Consider the following 16,530-nt stretch of genomic DNA (forward strand, 5'->3'; position numbering starts at 1 on the left):
GGTGTTAACATTGAGAGATTTAAGTTTGGAATTAGTGCAGGAAAAAAGGTTCTGTAGATTTTCAGCCTTGACTGTGAGGTCTCATCTAGCTCACGTTACCGGGAAGCTTAGAACACATACGTAGGCGGAACTTGAACAACAGTAAACCATTTCTTTGATTGTTACAGGGAGTTCTTTGCTTATTATTTGGAAAGCCAATCTTTTGCTTATTTTTTCTACTGGTTTTTTTTTGCCTTTTAATTATTAACATATTTAATTATTAACTTAAGATAGCCCTTTGCTACAATAATCAGGAGAAAAATTCCGCCCCAATATATATATATACACACACATATATGTATATATATACATATATATGTGTATGTATATATTTACTTTATTAATCTCGGAGTTTGGAAGTTTAGCTTGTAGGCAGACATTAATTTTCAGGTTGATTTATTCAGGCATGGTGACACACACACATACACACACACACACACATAGCTGCTGTGCTCAGGAAGCTGAGTCAAGAGAGTGGTGTGTAACCTGAGGCTGCCCGTGGCTATCCAGTGAATTCTAGGCTTGCCTGGACTACAGGGTGAGCTCCTGTCTTTAAAACACTTTCTCTTTGTTGCAAGCCCTGTTGCAGTACAGTCCATCTCTGTGAATAGAAATATTGAAGATGACCGCACATCTTGGGAACTGTTAGGCACGAAGAGGAAGTACTTGTGGGGCAACATAGGCCGTGCTGTTTGCTCCCAGAGCCTATAGTAATCTAGTAGATTTACCGAGCCTCATGCAAGGCACAGGTGACAGCTGTTGACAAATTCCAGTTTTGTTTTGTTCTGCACTTAGTTTGCTTTGGGAATATAAGCAAACACGCATTTATTACGTTTATTGGGCACTTACAGGGACTCTCTGTCGTGTCCTCGGTTCTGATGGTTCTGAGAATCACAGGGTATGGTTGGAGGCTGTCCATTAAGAGCTTCCTCTGTTAGAGGAGCCTATGATTTGTGCCAGCCTTTGGCCTCCTCCTCCACCCCTCACTAAGCCTGCCAGCGGATGTGATCTTCTCCCACTCCCCAACTCCTAAGCAGCTAAAGGTAAAACCCCATAGCACTAAGGCAAGATGACGGGGCAGCTCCTGCTCCTCCTCATTGGCTCTTATCTCTGCTCACACAGACGCACTTTTTGGTTTTTTTCCCCCTGGATATGTACATGTGCACATGTATGCATAGATATGGCTGTATGCACATGAGAAGGGCAGAGGCCTATGGGAGGTATCTTCCTCTATCACTCCCCACCTACTTCTCTCACTGAATCTGGGACTCGCCCAATTTGGCTAGACCGGCTGACCAGCAAAATCTAGGGGTCCTCCTGTCTCAGCACTCTCACTGTTTTGATCGTAGGCACACATCGCTAAACCTAGACTTTTATGTGTGTCCTAGGGACCCAAACTCAGACTCTGGTGTTAAAAGGTAAGCACTACCTATGGCTCCATCTCCTTAACCATTTACTCTTTATTTTGAAACAATATCACTAAGTTGCTAAAGATAGCTTCCAAGTCTCTCTATAGCGGAGGCTGACTTTGAACTAGCCACCATCCTGCCTCAGCCTTCCAAGTAGCTGGGATTACAGACTTGTCATCAGGCCTGGCTCTGTTTTATGGTACAATCTATAAGCGTAGTTGTATAATCATTCAGACTGACACGTCTTTGATTCAACTTCACCAAATATTTTGTACCACTCCCTCATCTATGCTGTTTAATGCATTTCTGTCATCTCCACTACTGCTGGGGCTGGGGGTAGGGAATATAGTCAACTTCAATAGTAAAATGAAAATATCTAAAGCTTGTTTGTTTGTTTTTTTTGTTTTTGCCTCTGATGGGTTTGGGGGGAGGTTGATAGAATCAAAGAGTAAGAAACATCTAATGGCAAAATTGATCAATTACCCAGGTAGAGATGCACCCCACCCTTCCTGGTACCCCTGTTATTCTTTTTTGCACACAAATCTGCCTTATAGGTCCTGCCATTGAGCGGACATAAAACGAACAAGTCAATATTATCGAATCTCAGGCCTTTGCCAAGCACTGTGCTAAGCGCCTTCACATACATTTTCCCATTTAATGGCTCCATGCTTACTGACTGCAGTGGGGAAAGTAGAGCTGGGCCTTTGGTTGCTCCCCTCCTCCCTGTCTGAGCCAGCCTTCGGCACGCACTGAAACAAAATCCATTCTTTCTGCAGCTCATCCTCGTCTACGGCCAAACGTTGGTTTCTCATTTCTAGAATGAAAGATGTGATGACTTAGGGAAAAGTGAGTAGATGGGGGCCCAAGGCTATGCGCTGCCTCACACCACACCCTGTGCCCATGTGGGTGGGCTCCTGCCTCTAGTGAAAGGCCTCTCTCAACTTCTGGCTTCTCTCCTAGATCAACTATCATATTCTGTGGGACAAGGGTCCGCATTCATTTACCCACTCCCTTTGATTGATATCTGAACATATGTTATTTACCACTACCACTAACCCCAAGCCCCCTGACAAAATAAGACAGAGCAATCCTGTCTCCTGGAGACATTCGACATGTCTTATCCATCCCTGACACAGCTGGCTGTTTTCTCCTCTGACTGATTCAGATCCTGAATTCCCTTAGGAAAGTGTTGTCTGGGTGAAATTGTACCACCAGCAAGAAAGGAATCTTCCAGGACTGCAGGGGAAAGTCTACTTCCATATCTCAGCTCTTAGGAATGGCTTTCCAACTGCTGGCATAGCCACATGGGCTTAGCCCCAGGGCTGGTTGGTATAGACCTCCCTGGTGGCTTACAAAAAAGGAGGCAACCAAGGGTAGGCAGAGGTGAGCAGAGACAGTGACCCATATACAGAAGTATCCCCAAACACAGTGGCCAGCAACCCGGGTTGCAATGCCTTGGCATGTGACTAACTTATAACTGGACTAGGCTGGGTCCTGAGTCAAAGAAGACCCTGAGGCAGGACCTGTTCACCATCAGTGTGGGGTCACATTTCTATTCCAAGAGGCTTCACCCATTCTTTGTTTTGTGCAGCTGGGATCTTAGTAACTGTGGTGGGCACTGAGCCTTGCCGTCCACAAGAGAAAGGTAAGTAGGAGAATGTGGGAGAGACATTTAAAACTTACAAACAAACAAACCAACCCTAGACATTGTATAACTGAGAGCGTAGTCTCCCAAAATGTGCCAGAAGTTGTACACAAGGGTGGTATGCTGGTTACTTTTTTGAGAACACAAGGTACTACATCTGGAAGGGAGTTGTATTAGTCAGGGTTCTCTAGAGTCACAGAACTTAGGGATAGTCTCTATATACTAAAAGAATGTATTGATGACTTACAGTCGGCAGCCCAATTCCCAACAATGGTTCAGTCGCAGCTGGGAATGGAAGTCCAAGGATCTAGCAGTTACTCAGAAGGAGCAAGAGCAAGACTCCCTTCTTCCAATGTCCTTATATGGTCTCCAGCAGAAGGTGTAGCCCAGATTAAAGGTATGTTCCACCCACCACACCTTTAATCCCAGATGACCTTGAACTCGGAGATTTAATCTTCTGGAATCCATAGCCACTATGCCTCAAGTTCTCCATACCAAGATCCAGATCAGAAACTTCTATCTCCAAGCCTCCAGATAAGGGTCACTGGTGAGCCTTCTAATTCTGGATTGTAGTTCATTCCAAATATAGTCAAGTTGACAACCAGGAATAGCCACTACAGGAGTCTTCATGAGAGATTCCCTAGCTGGGTGTGGTGGTTGGGGGCAGAATGGGAATGTCCCCCATAGGCTCAGATGTCTAAGCACGTGGTCTCCAGCCTGGCTGTTCGGGAGGTTCAGGAGATGGGGTTTTGTATGTCCTGGAGTAGGCTTTGAGAGAATAATTTACTCATGTCACTTCCAAGCCGTTCTCTCTGCTTACAGCTTGCTGCTCGAGATGTGAGTCTTCAGATGTTCCTGCCGCCATATCTGACAGCTGCTGCCAAGATTCCCTGGTGGGATGGACTCTTATACCTCGACAACCAGAAGCCCAAGTAAACTCTTCTATAAATTGAATGACTCATGCTTAAAAAAAACTATCTTTATTTTATGTGCATTAGTGTTTTGCCTACATATATGTCTGTGTGAGAGTGTCAGATTCCTTGGAACTGTAGCTACAGATAGTTGTGAGCCACCATGTGGGTGCTGGGAATTGAACCCCAGTCCTCTAGAAGAGCAGCTGGTAGGTACTCTTAACCACTGGACCATCCCTCTAGACCCTGATCATGGTGTTTTAACTACAGCAAAAGAAAAATAACTAACACAGTCAGGTTAGCCAGAGGGCACACCGATGACAGATTTTTCCTAAGTGCATTCATTAGGGGGAGGCCCACCCTGAATGGGGGTAGCACCCTTCCTTGGGTTTGGGTCTTAGAAAGAATAAACACAAAGAGGGAGCTGAGCACAAGCCAGCAAGCACAAGCTAAGCAAGCACTGTCCATTCTTCCTCTGCTCTTGACTGTGGATGTAATGTGTCTAGCTGCTTCAGGTTTCTGCCCTGAATCCCCTGCAGTGATAGACTATAACCTGGAATTGTGAGCCAAAAGAAAAACAAAAGAAAACAAAAACCATTTTTTCCCCATATGTTGCTTTTTGGTCAAAGTATTTTATCCCGGTAACAGAAAAGAAATGAGGACAGGCAAGAAGAGGCCATACCACAGAGCCAGGAGCAGGATGTAGTGCCAAGTTGCAGAGGCCGGGGAGGAGCATAGGTGCAGAGCAGTCGCTGTCAGAATGTGCAGGGAGAAGGATGAGAGAGGATGTGTCAGGGAAGTGAGCTGGCTCAGTCCATAACAGCATGGTCTTGCTGTCTTTTACAGGGTCTGAAGTCTACCTTAGTGCAGTGGGAGCCACTAACTGTCCTAGTATGAAGGAAGGATATTGATGTTTTTTGGGCATGTGAGTGTGTGTGTGTCCCCATATTCTAGGGACTGAGCCTCCTCACCCATGTACCACACAGCTTCAGTCCCAGTCCCATATTTTGTTTTCAGTCAAACTTTATACAAATGTTTCTCAAGAAAATTATGAGTTACTTCTTTTATTACTCATTAATAATATTTTTGGGTTTTTATTTAATACATTTTAAAAGAAGATGAGCATTTCAAAAAAAGAAATCAGCTTCATCCTGACTCTGACTTTCCCACCAGGCATAATCAGAACCCTAGAGGAAGTTACAAGTTAGTTAAGGTTAGGACTCTGTTCCTAGTCAATTCTGTTTCTATAACACCCAACACATGGTGTCCAGCCCAAGTACAAAACAGCTCAGAGTTCTTGGAGCACTCCAGTTATATTCCTTCTGCATTGCATTATATGGGAATTAATACACACAAAAGAAAAAATCTGATGAGTGTACTCAAGTTCTGACATTTTGGTTCTGATATCTTTTTTTTTTTTTTTTTTTTTTGGTTTTTACGAGACAGGGTTTCTCTGTATAGCCCTGGCTGTCCTGGAGCTCACTTTGTAGACCAGGCTGGCCTNTTGTAGACCAGGCTGGCCTCGAACTCAGAAATCCGCCTGCCTCTGCCTCCCGAGTGCTGGGATTAAAGGCGTGCGCCACCACGCCCGGCTTGATATCTTATTTTTAACCTATTTTAATTGGCATGTAATAACTGTTTATATTTATAGGGTAAAGTGTGATGATTCAATCCATACATGCAATGTGCACACATCAAGTCAGCAGGATTGGCCTTTCCGTCTTCTTGGACATCTGTCGTGTCTTTGTGTCTGGAGCCTGCAAAGGCCTCTCTTCTAGCTCTTTGTAAGTGTGGAGTAAGTTGTACAAACTGTATTCACCCTGTTATGTTATCATTGCTTTCTAACCAGTATCTGTTATTCAGTCTCCCTCTGTCCTACATCTCCTGACTTCCAAAGCCTCTTTTTATGACATGCTATTATGATATGTTTCCAGAAAATGACTGTACGATGGAAAATGGGTGCCCAGTAGTCCTAGGGCCAGTGTGGAGGAATTACCGTACTTCGAAAAGGAAATGATATGGGTCCAGGCTTGCCAGGGGCAGCAGGGATGCAGAGAGGAGGGTCTGAGAAGCACTCCCAGGAGGGCCAGAGGCATTCGGATGACTCCAGGCTTTGGTGGGTGGGGGTGAGGGATAATGGCAAGGAAGGAAGACCTGTTAGGAGGAGCCTAGGGCAGAGACCCTTCCATTCCCCCTGAGGACCACCTGTATGTCACTGGAGCTGGGGACTTTGCCATGCAATGCAGAAGAGGTTTCATGCTGAGGTCAGACCCTGGCAGCTAGAGAGGACGGGGCTCTTAACACCTGCCAGATTGTTAAGACCGAATCTGTGTGGAACCCAGGCTGCAAATGAGAGGTCTTCAGTACCTGCAGCCAAGCAGGGCCTGACAAGCTGTTTCCATGGAGACACAGAACTGTGTGCTGGCGTAGGCGGGTTGATCCATTCCAGAGCCTTGGGTCACAAGGCTGTAGCGAGCTAACAGGAAAAAGGTGTTATCGATCAGGAAAAGATGCCCAAAGTATTGGCAGCTAATTGAGGTTTTGTTGTCATAATTCTGAATTAAGTTTAACAAATCAGGATCCTGCTAGCTCCCACTTAGCAAGAGCACAAGGAAGCAGACACCAATTCAGGCTAACTCTAAATCTGCAGACACCCAGCCCAAGCAGTTCTGTACCCTTGAGCTCTTAAGTAGCTACATATCTCTTCCGACTGACAGAGACACAGACAGCAGCTGGGGGGGGGGGGCGGCTAATCTCCTTTTCATTTGTCATGGGAATGGCAAAAATATTCAGGAAACCTAAGCCTGGCTCTGGAAAAAATTCAGATGCTGGCAGAGCCCCAAACTGGATATTGGGAAGCATTTTGAAAACTACTGTTCACAGAGAGCACAGAGAGAAGCTTTCAGAGCTTAGGAGGTGGAGGTCAGGTGGTGAGCGATTCATAGCTTGCTGCAGCGACGTGACATTCTATCTCAAAGCAAACACTAGCAAAAAGGAAGCCAGCAGCAATGACACTCACATTTGTGGTGGGTGTGTTAAAATAGACATAGCATGGAGTTTACCTTTGGATATTTTGGGGGTTTTGGTTTGTTTGTTTGTTTCCAGGCAGAGTTTCTCTGTGTAACAGCCCCCACCTGTCCAGCATCTCGCTCTGTAGCTCAGGCTAGCCTCAAAATAAGAGATCTGCCTTCGTTTGCTTCCCCAGTATAGGGATTTAAGGTGTGTGTCATCACTGGACATTTTTAAATATACAATTTAATGGCATAAAGATCACGCATGATCTTGGACTGTGGGTGTAGGCCATTGGCACAGCATGAGCTTGGAATATGTCGGCAGTGGGGTCCAAGTGGCACAGTTTTTAAAAAGTATGCTTTCAATTTTGTGCATCCTTCATTATTATTACTTCCAAAATTTTATTTTGGTTAAGTAACAACTCTCCATTATACTATACATCAGGTCATTTTGTGTTACTATGACAAAATACTGGAGGCAGGATACTCTGTATTATTTAGCTCAGAAATCTAGTCACTCAAGAGCATGATACTGGCATGTGCTTGGTCTGTTGGACCTCATTGTAGATGGCTTCACAACGGTGGGTGTGCATATAGAGGAGGTCACATGGCAAGGTGGGATTCAGTAAAGCAGCATCAATCTGCTTACATGGGAAATGTCCCCCCAAGCTCTGATTATTTGTTGCTAGGCCCTACCACCTCATTGCCACCACACTGGGGACCAAGCCTCCTACAGGGGACAACAGATTATATGGCATGCCCTAAAGATATTGAACAGCGTGGTCTTCCTGCAGAGTTTTCTGCTGGCAGAATGATGGTCGGTGTGACTGTTAATCTTAATTGTCAGCTTGGTGGGATTTAGAATCAGCCTGGCTCTGTCAGTGAGAGGTTATCTAGATCAGCTTTACTGAGAGGGGAAGATTCACCCTCAAGGCAGGTGATACCACCCCAGGGGGCTGGGATCATCTGAGACTAAACACAGGTATCCATCTGTCTCTGCATTCTGACTGTGGGTGCAGTGTGACCGCCCACCTCAAGCACCTGCTGCTGTGCCTTCCCATCCTTGTGGACTGTGTCCTTTAGAACTGTAAGCCCTTCCTTCATTAAGTTGCCTCTGTCAACGTTTTGTCACAGTAAGGAGACAACTAATACAGTTAGGTCACTGTTGGTGAGAAAACTGGGTTAAGCTTGTTTTGGTCAGTTGCTATTATTTCAGACATGGGGTGACAGGTGTTCTCATAAAGGGCGAACTTGATAAACCTGATCTCAGGAGGAGATAGATTTAACTCTTATGGAACCGACTCCTTTTGTCTGCAAGGTGTTTGAAGGGCTGTAAGCAATGCTAAAAAGTCAGTATAAATTATGTCAAGGCCATGGGGTCTTTGCAGAGTCTTGTTAAAGGAAAACTAAGTTCCAAAATTAGTAGGACATAATCGTGGGAGGATCTAGAAACCAGCTTCAATTTAAATGACAAAATAATATTAGTGCTTGAGAGAGGCAACACATTTTTATACTTTAAATTTATTCTTCAAGAATTTCATACATGTATACAATGTTTTGAATATATCCATCCCAGGCCCTGCCCTCCAAATCTCCTCAGGGCTCCCCAACAGTTCCTCCTGCCGACTAAACATCTTCCTCTTGGTTTTTTAATAACCCACTGAGTCGAGTTACTGTTGCTCTTATGCATCTACATATGAAGACCAGAACACAGCAAATTGTGTATCTTATCACCATAGAAAAATTGACAGTTGCATTAAGTAATTCATGTTTACCAGTTCAGTTTGGCTGTTTTGTAATGTGTATATATTACAAAGATTATATTCCACATAATAAATATTTGTAATTATTCATTTGGTACTAAATATATTTTATGTTAATTTTTTTATAATCTCATAAATGAGTTCTGAATCTACATCATTTCCACCCATTTCTCTCTCACTTCCAGTGTCTCCTACGCCTTCCACTCTCTCTCAAATTCATGACCTATTCTTTACTATGCATATGTATATGTAACTATATATTATGTGTGCACAATATACAGATACACATTCATAGGACTTACTGAGTACATATAGTGTTGCTCGTATATACAAGTGTTTAAGACTGACTACTTGGGATGGATAACCTATCAGATCATGAGACATTATTTAAATGTAGAATAGCAGATGCTACTAGACAATCAAGTTTTCCTAATTTTCACAAATTAAAACCAAATTAAGACATTGATGAATGCTTGTACTCAGTTTCATTTTCTCATTTCATTCATTCTAGAACACAGCCTAGGGAATAGTGCTACCCACAATGGTCTTCTCATCTTAACTGATCTAACCAAGACTGTCTCCCTGGCACGCCCAGAAGCCCATCTTCCAGGTGATTCTCGATGTCTGCAAGCTGACAACACTAACCCTCACAATCATCTAGGCCAAGGCTCAGTCTGTAGTTCATAGCTCCTAAGTAGCAGGGTCTACTTTAATCCCTAAAGTTCAAGCAGACACCTCAAGGATATATGATGCTAATAACAAAGGAGAAGGAACAGGGGTGATTTGATGAGAACTGTCTACTGTAAAAAATCCAATCTAAGTCTCACACCATGTTTAGGGAAACTTAGTGAGAAATACTTTAATAAACCATTCCTGAGAACTCAAGTAGGAGGGGGCTGTCTGCCTTATGTACCATCACTCTAAACACCAGGAAGACATTTAGGAACTCACAGATGCTCTGGTTTGTTTTGGTCAGTATCTGTGGTCTTCTGTGCAGTCCTCAAGGCCTGTTCATTTGGTCTGGGATGTCAAGCATACTTTGTCTCCAAATCCACTTCCATTTATCAGAGCCTGAACCCTGGAGGGAAGCTCAGGAAGACATTATTAGCAGTCAAGACAATGTTTATAGCTATTAAGATCCTATTAGGAGGCAATTTCCAGAGTGATGCTGTGAGGAGCTGTACAGTCCCCTGTCAACAAAACATTCATATTGTGAAAGCAATCATTCAGAGTCTCTGGAAGGTTTCCTAAGGGTGTATGGCAAATAGTCATTTATTTAAGAAAATCTACTAAAGTTCAGCCAAAGAGGGAGCTTACGGCATCTGAACCACAAGCTGCTCCCTCCCTTCCCGCCCCCATCCAACCTAGGTTGTTGTGATAGGAGTTTTAACCTGCCCAAGAAGTCAGGGCTCTTGTCAAGCAAGGTCTACAGTATCTCATTATTGCCACATACTGTGGGTGCTAAATTCCACCCTATTCTCCAAAAAGTGGACTTCATTTCTGTCTAAGCCTCCACTTAGGTGAGGGGTCTCAGAAAACTGAGGACCAATTGCATCCACACTATGTTGCATGTGATAGGGTCTCTACAAAGGAAAACAAAAACCAGGGGTTACTGTTCCCACCCAGTGCTCTTTTTGGAAAGCAGGGCCATTGGTCCAAGAGAAATGAAAAATGGACAGTGAGTACCCAGGTCCCAGACGAGAGTCTTAGAGACTTCATGTAAGGAAAGAGGCAGGTTGTAAGAACAGAGAGAGCTGGTGAATGGAAGCTAACTGTGTTTGGAAGAGGGTATGGAGGAGTTCACCCTGAAGTCAGTTCTTATGAACAATGAAGACTTAGGTAATGAGCAACAAGGTGGGAATTGCTGGCTCCACAAACTTTAGGTTGGTCAGTTTATTAGAGAAAAAAGGGAAAGAAAGAGCCAGGAAGAGCCTTCAGGGCTCAGGACAAATCTTGAAGACTGAGCTCAAAAACAACTGCAAAGATGCTTCCAGGTAGGAGGATCAAAGTGTAGAGCAACTTATGCTCCAGAGCATTGTGGGAAAGAACAGTGCAATGAGATAGTGAGGTGTGGAGCCTAACAGCTGGAGGTCATATCACTAGGGGCAGAAACCTGAAAGGAAAAGGAAAGGAACACAAAGGGAGGGAGGGATGAACAGACAGACACGGTCAGGTTTTCTGAAAACACCACCATCGTGGAGTGACTGCATGTGACTGAATATAGACCTTCTGACAGTAACACCAGATGCTTTGCTCCATGGGAACAATGCTTATCCTCACCAAAGGAGTCCAGCCACTTCACCAAAGAAATGAATGATCGTAAGCTTTATATCAAAAGAGTCAGTAATCAGCCTTGGTACAAAATACTATTGAAACCAACCAGTTTGTAATAGCAAAACCAGAAAGGGTAATGTATGTCTCTTATACATGGAGGTGACAGGAGTCGATGACAACTGCTTAGAAGGTGGGGCAGATGTTGGACTTAGATGACAACTTCAAGGCAGATGTTGTATGTTCAAAGAACAAAGAAAACGGTGCTTACAGAAGAAAGGGAGAGAGAGCCTGAAGACGATGTCTCAGTAGGTAGGAATCGTCAGTGCTAGTGAATTGTCAGTATAAATGTAGAGACAGGAATGACTTTTAAGAAAGAGGAATTGTAGAATTGTAAGTACAGTAACTGAGAAGAGAAGTGCCCTAGATGGGGAGAGGCAGCAGATTTGCCCCAGAACAAGCAGCAGAGGTTTTGTTTGTCTGTTTGACATTGACTCTCACTATGTAGTCCTGGGTGAAACTCACTATGTAGACCAGGATGTCCTTGAACTCACAGAGGTCCATCTGTGTCTACTTCCCAAGTGCTGGGATTAAAGGGGAGTGTGCCACAGTACCTAGTAATTCAGCGGGTTTGAAGACAGGGATTCCTTTATCTCGAGGTCAGAGGGAAAGATTGAAGGAATAGGAAGAAGAACCTTGGAAATGGTGGTTGCATTGGAAATGGTCAGTGTGCCAATGCCATTGGATTACATAGTTAAATGGGAAACTTTCTGTACAATTAACTACATTTAAAAATGTACCAGAAGTACATGGTAAATCGCTATAAGTATATCAACATATGCATGTTGGTGCCAGGATTTGGTGAGGGAATGGGCAAACACCCCTGAAATTTTATGAAATGCATCCGTCTGACAAATGCAGCCTTCTGACACTGTGACATGACATTGCCATCTATAAATGTGTTGGGCTGCTTTCATAACTAGCCAGGGAACACATGAGGACATGCTTACACTAAAGAAATCTGCACATTTCAAGATTTCAAGTAGGATTTTAACCCAGAAAGACATTGTGTAATTATTAAAGTGAGTTGTGCTTTATATCAAAGTTACAGCTGTTTGTGTGGATGAAGAGCTTTGTAGATTTTATCAGTGTGGGACAGGGGAATGCCATCAGTTACAGTCCCCCGAGACTTGCTCTGACAGCAATATGTGTGGTGAGTTTTTCCTTCCCTTCCCTTCTGTTCCGAGATCACTGCTAGCCGGGGTTTGGTACACTTGTGTCTATGGAAAGGCCTGAGGTTGGAGGTGAAGCGTGTGACCGCCTGGAAGAGATGTGACATAGAGACTTGCGTGTGGCATAGTGATTCTTTAATGGAAACTGATCTGCAGGGTGCCATGGAACAGTCTGTTCCCTCTCTGTTAGTTCCCAGAAGTGCAACGTTCTGATCTTTCAGTATAATTAACTTGTTCAACCCTTGAAGGAAGTTGTGGATAGGTAAGGACCTAGTTAGTTACAGCTAAGGGCAGCAACTCTGCTTACAGACTCCACACCTAGGCTAATGTTGGGCTGAAACCTTCTCCCTATCTCCCCCTTTAACTTTCCTCTTTGAATTTTAAATGAATGCAAATCTTGTGTGGATCTACATTGTCATGTGCAGTATTTCCAACTGGAGCATCTGGAGAGGGCTCGCTCTGTCCTGCACCGCTCTCTCCCGTGCAGTCAGACAGGGAGACAAAAGCACCCCGTGAACACACAGTAGCTATCATGTAGACCAAAAGATTGCAAAACCTTTGCAATATAGTCTTCATGTTCCTCCTTTTCAAAGGAAGATAAGCTCATGGTGAGCTTTTAAATGAAATTTATAGGTAGCCTGAAAATTTCAACGTTCAGTTCTGAAAGGTGAGGTAAACACCCAATTCCACTATCATGCCTAACAAGAGCCACATAATTTTTAACATCATTAACTATCTATCTACATTTTGAATCTCCTTACCTGACCGCTAAAATATTCTTTTTTAAATTGTAGTAAACTGTATGTAATCTAAAGCCCCCCCTGTTTTACCCATACAGTTCGATGGCATTAAGCACCTTGAAAATACTATGTAATATCTCCTCTATTTCCAACGGTAACTCTACACACAAAGAGTCATTCCTATTTTTCTCTCCCCTCTGAATATCTTAGTTTTCTGTTTAACTCACACAAGATCACATACTTCAACCAGGTGATCAGTGATGTAAGACTCTCTGTCTCTGGTGTTGTCTCCTCGCTCCACGTTCACATGCACTGCATTCTCATGACATGAATTTCTTGTTGAGTCCCATCTGATCGTTCCATGGAATGTCCCGTGATCTCTATTATCTGATTACTTCTTTATGCCACCACTAAACCTGTTCTCTGTGTTTCTTGTAAACTGGAAGTTAGAGCTAAAGGCACAATAAAAGTTAGGTACACACTTGGGTAAAGTTCTCTGGGTAATTCTATGTGGTTCCTACTATATCATTATAGGTCAAACATAGTTTCTAGATGTCTCACAATTGGTGAGGCTAATACTGAGTCTCTGGGTTAAGGAGATAGCAGCCTATTAGATACGTTTGAAAGGTGAAACTTGATTGCACTTAAAAAAAATAATAAGAATGACCACTGCATTAAATACTCATGTCGAGAGCTGTGGGAGTTGCCTGGCATCTAGGATATAGTCTTTATCTTATAGAGAATAGATGGATAAGCTGTATGTGGTGATATACACCTGAAATCCCAGCACCTGAGATGTGGAAATGGAAAGACCTGGAGTTCAAGAAAACAACTTGGCTATGAGAGAGCATTGTGAAAAACAAACAAACAAACAAACAAACACAGAAGGCAGAGGAAGAGGAGAAAGGATACACACATGCACGCACACACACACACACACACACACACATACACGTATGTATATACACATACAGAGAGAGAGATACAGAGAGACTAAGACATCACTTTCTGAAGTAGACGCCATACTGAAGCTCCAGTTGTCCTGGTGGGAGCTGGCGAGTCAGCACAGAACAGGAACTATGAGGTCTGGGAGGGACTGTGTGTACTTGGGTTCCTCCGAAGGTTCTCTCGACCTGGTCATTAACTAGAATTTGACCATAGACAAAATAATTTTTTTTATTTTACTTTTTGCTAATTCTTAACTAATGACACACTTTGGGAATTCGGGTATTAGAGAACCGTTTCTGCAAAGTTCCAAAATAAATGTGGCCCCTCTGCCTTGACAGATCACATTGTGTTCTGGAATTTAGAAATTAAGGAAGCACTTGTATTTGGATAGCAAGTGAATAGATTTTCAGTTGTTTCCTATGCATCACCGATTTTAGAACAAGGGGAAAATCTACCCGTTCTTCCTAGTTCATCTCTTGACTGTTAGCAGCTGGGAGAGCTGTCTCAGTGAACTTTTGTAGAATTAAGAACTTCATTGTTGTTTTAAAACTAAAAATTCTGGATCTCTCTGGGGGTTGGGGGCGGGGGACAAGTTTTTTTTTTACTCTCCAAATAAATACTTTGTTTCAGAGCAGTTAAATGCTTATGTCAGCTAGCCTCTGCCCCAGGTTGCCCTGGATTTCTGGGTCCCCAGGGGGCTTTTTGGTTACTGTTGTCTATCTGTTTTTATGTTCCCATTTGGTTTTCTTATGTTCTTCCTTCTTTTTTTTTCAGCTAGGCAGTTATGAGTTTTCTGCACAGAGGAAGAGTTAGACCTTAAGATACGGACTAGGCTTGTGGTTTTTAGTTTGCAACTAGAGTTAAGCCATCTACCTTCTTTTCCATTCCTTGGGTAACTTTTAAAGAATATTGATTCAACAAGTTACCAACCAGATAGGAAAGGTTGTTTGTTTGTTTGTTTGTTTGTTTGTTTAGATTCTGTTTGAAGGACTAATCCCTTGTTAGTAGCACTCCAATGGGTTCTGCCTGTCCACACATCTCACGTCTATTTAGGACAGTTAATTGTTGGGAGACTACCCAGCAAGGCCCGATAGTCTAAAGCTTGCTTCCTTCCCTTTCTCAATCCTTTTCTATTTTGTCCTCCCCTATTAGTGCTCCCCATACTCCTCCTCCTGCCCCCACCCCTCTCCCTCTCCATCAGTGGAGTGGACTGGCGTGCTCCCTTTATTCTCCCTATTTTCACTAGCAAACTTTGTTTTCTAGAAGGTTCCTTCTGCTTCGCATCAGCCTGTGGTTATGACACTCACTGGAATCAAAGGAATGGAAGACTCCCAGGGAGGGACAGGCTGTGCCTGGGTCTAGGTGCTGAACTGCCCTCTGGCCAACTTCCAGCCATTTTCAGCTGCCAGCTGCAGTTTCTAGGCCAGGTTCTCCAGACTCTTGGGGTTCTATAAGGGTTATATCAGAAGCATGTGAACTGTATCCAGTACTTTAAAATGCCTGCTGGGGGAGGGGCGGGGTATGAGACTGGAGGGTGTGGGGAGAGTACAGCAGGTAAGCTCACTGTGAAAACCATAACCCACATGAAGAAACCAACCGTTGAGCCATCTGATGTAGGGTGTCAAGGACCAAGAGTGGTTCTACAAGCCTATAGTCCCAGCACTAGGAAAGCTGAGTTGGAAGGATCTTGCATTCAAGGTTGAACTTTTTAGTGAAATCCTGTCTGAAAACAAGACAAAACAAAACAAAAAAAACAAAATAGGGCTGAGGATGTGGCTCAGTTGGTAGAGTGCTTGCCTAGCATGAATGAAGCCCCAAGAAGCCCTGGGTACCATTGCCAGTGTTGCTTAGTGGGCATGGTGGCACTCGCTTATAATCCAGCACTTGGAAAGGAGAAGCTGGGGGACTGTAAACTCAAGGTTATTCCCAGCTACATAGCAAGTTAAAGGCTATCCTGGGCAACATGAGACTGCCTCAAAAACCAAACCAAAATAAAACCACCACCACCACCACCAATACCACCACCAACACCACCACCAACACCAACACCAACACCAATACCAACACCACTGCTGCTGCTGATACTTATTTAATTAACGGTATAAAATAAAGACTATAGATGTAGAAACAAGGCCAACTAGAATTGAGCTTCCAGTAAGAATTTACCTAAACATCTCTGGACTTCATTTTATTTATCTATAAAATAAGGCTGATACTTTTTATCTGTGATGATTTCAACTAATGTGTGTTATCCATTCATTGAGTGCCTATAACAAAACTACAACCTAGTTTCTTTATACATGTAGTTTATTTGTAGATAAAAATCTATAGTTAAGCTTCCCCCACCCCCTCTGAGTGTGTGAGTGTATGTACATGGCTGCATAAGTCTCCTTTAATATTCATTTAAGCCAGGTATTGTGGTATTTAACAATGATCCTAACGTGGAGGAGGTTGAGGCAAGATACTCCCAGTTCAGGGCCAGTATGATATACACAGCAAAACCATTTATCAGATAGATAGATAGATAGATAGATAGATAGATAGATAGATAGATAGATAGA

At 43.3% G+C, this 16,530-nt stretch overlaps 1 long non-coding RNA gene across 4 annotated transcripts in view; it reads left to right on the forward strand.

The window, feature by feature from the left end:
* The first annotated feature begins 3,445 nt into the window (after positions 1-3,445).
* LOC110296538 overlaps positions 3,446-16,530 on the forward strand; it is a 47,058-nt gene continuing 33,973 nt past the window's right edge. For 3 of the 4 annotated variants that reach the window (XR_002378187.2, XR_003836906.1, XR_003836905.1), the window contains exons 1-2: positions 3,663-4,025; positions 5,656-5,788. This is a non-coding gene — a long non-coding RNA (uncharacterized LOC110296538). Of the gene's footprint in view, positions 3,491-3,662; positions 4,026-5,655; positions 5,789-16,530 lie in introns of those variants that run through there. The other variant, XR_003836904.1, reaches the window with a different exon arrangement.

Source organism: Mus caroli, chromosome 6 (genome assembly GCF_900094665.2).
Source record: "Mus caroli chromosome 6, CAROLI_EIJ_v1.1, whole genome shotgun sequence".
NCBI lineage: Eukaryota > Metazoa > Chordata > Mammalia > Rodentia > Muridae > Mus > Mus caroli.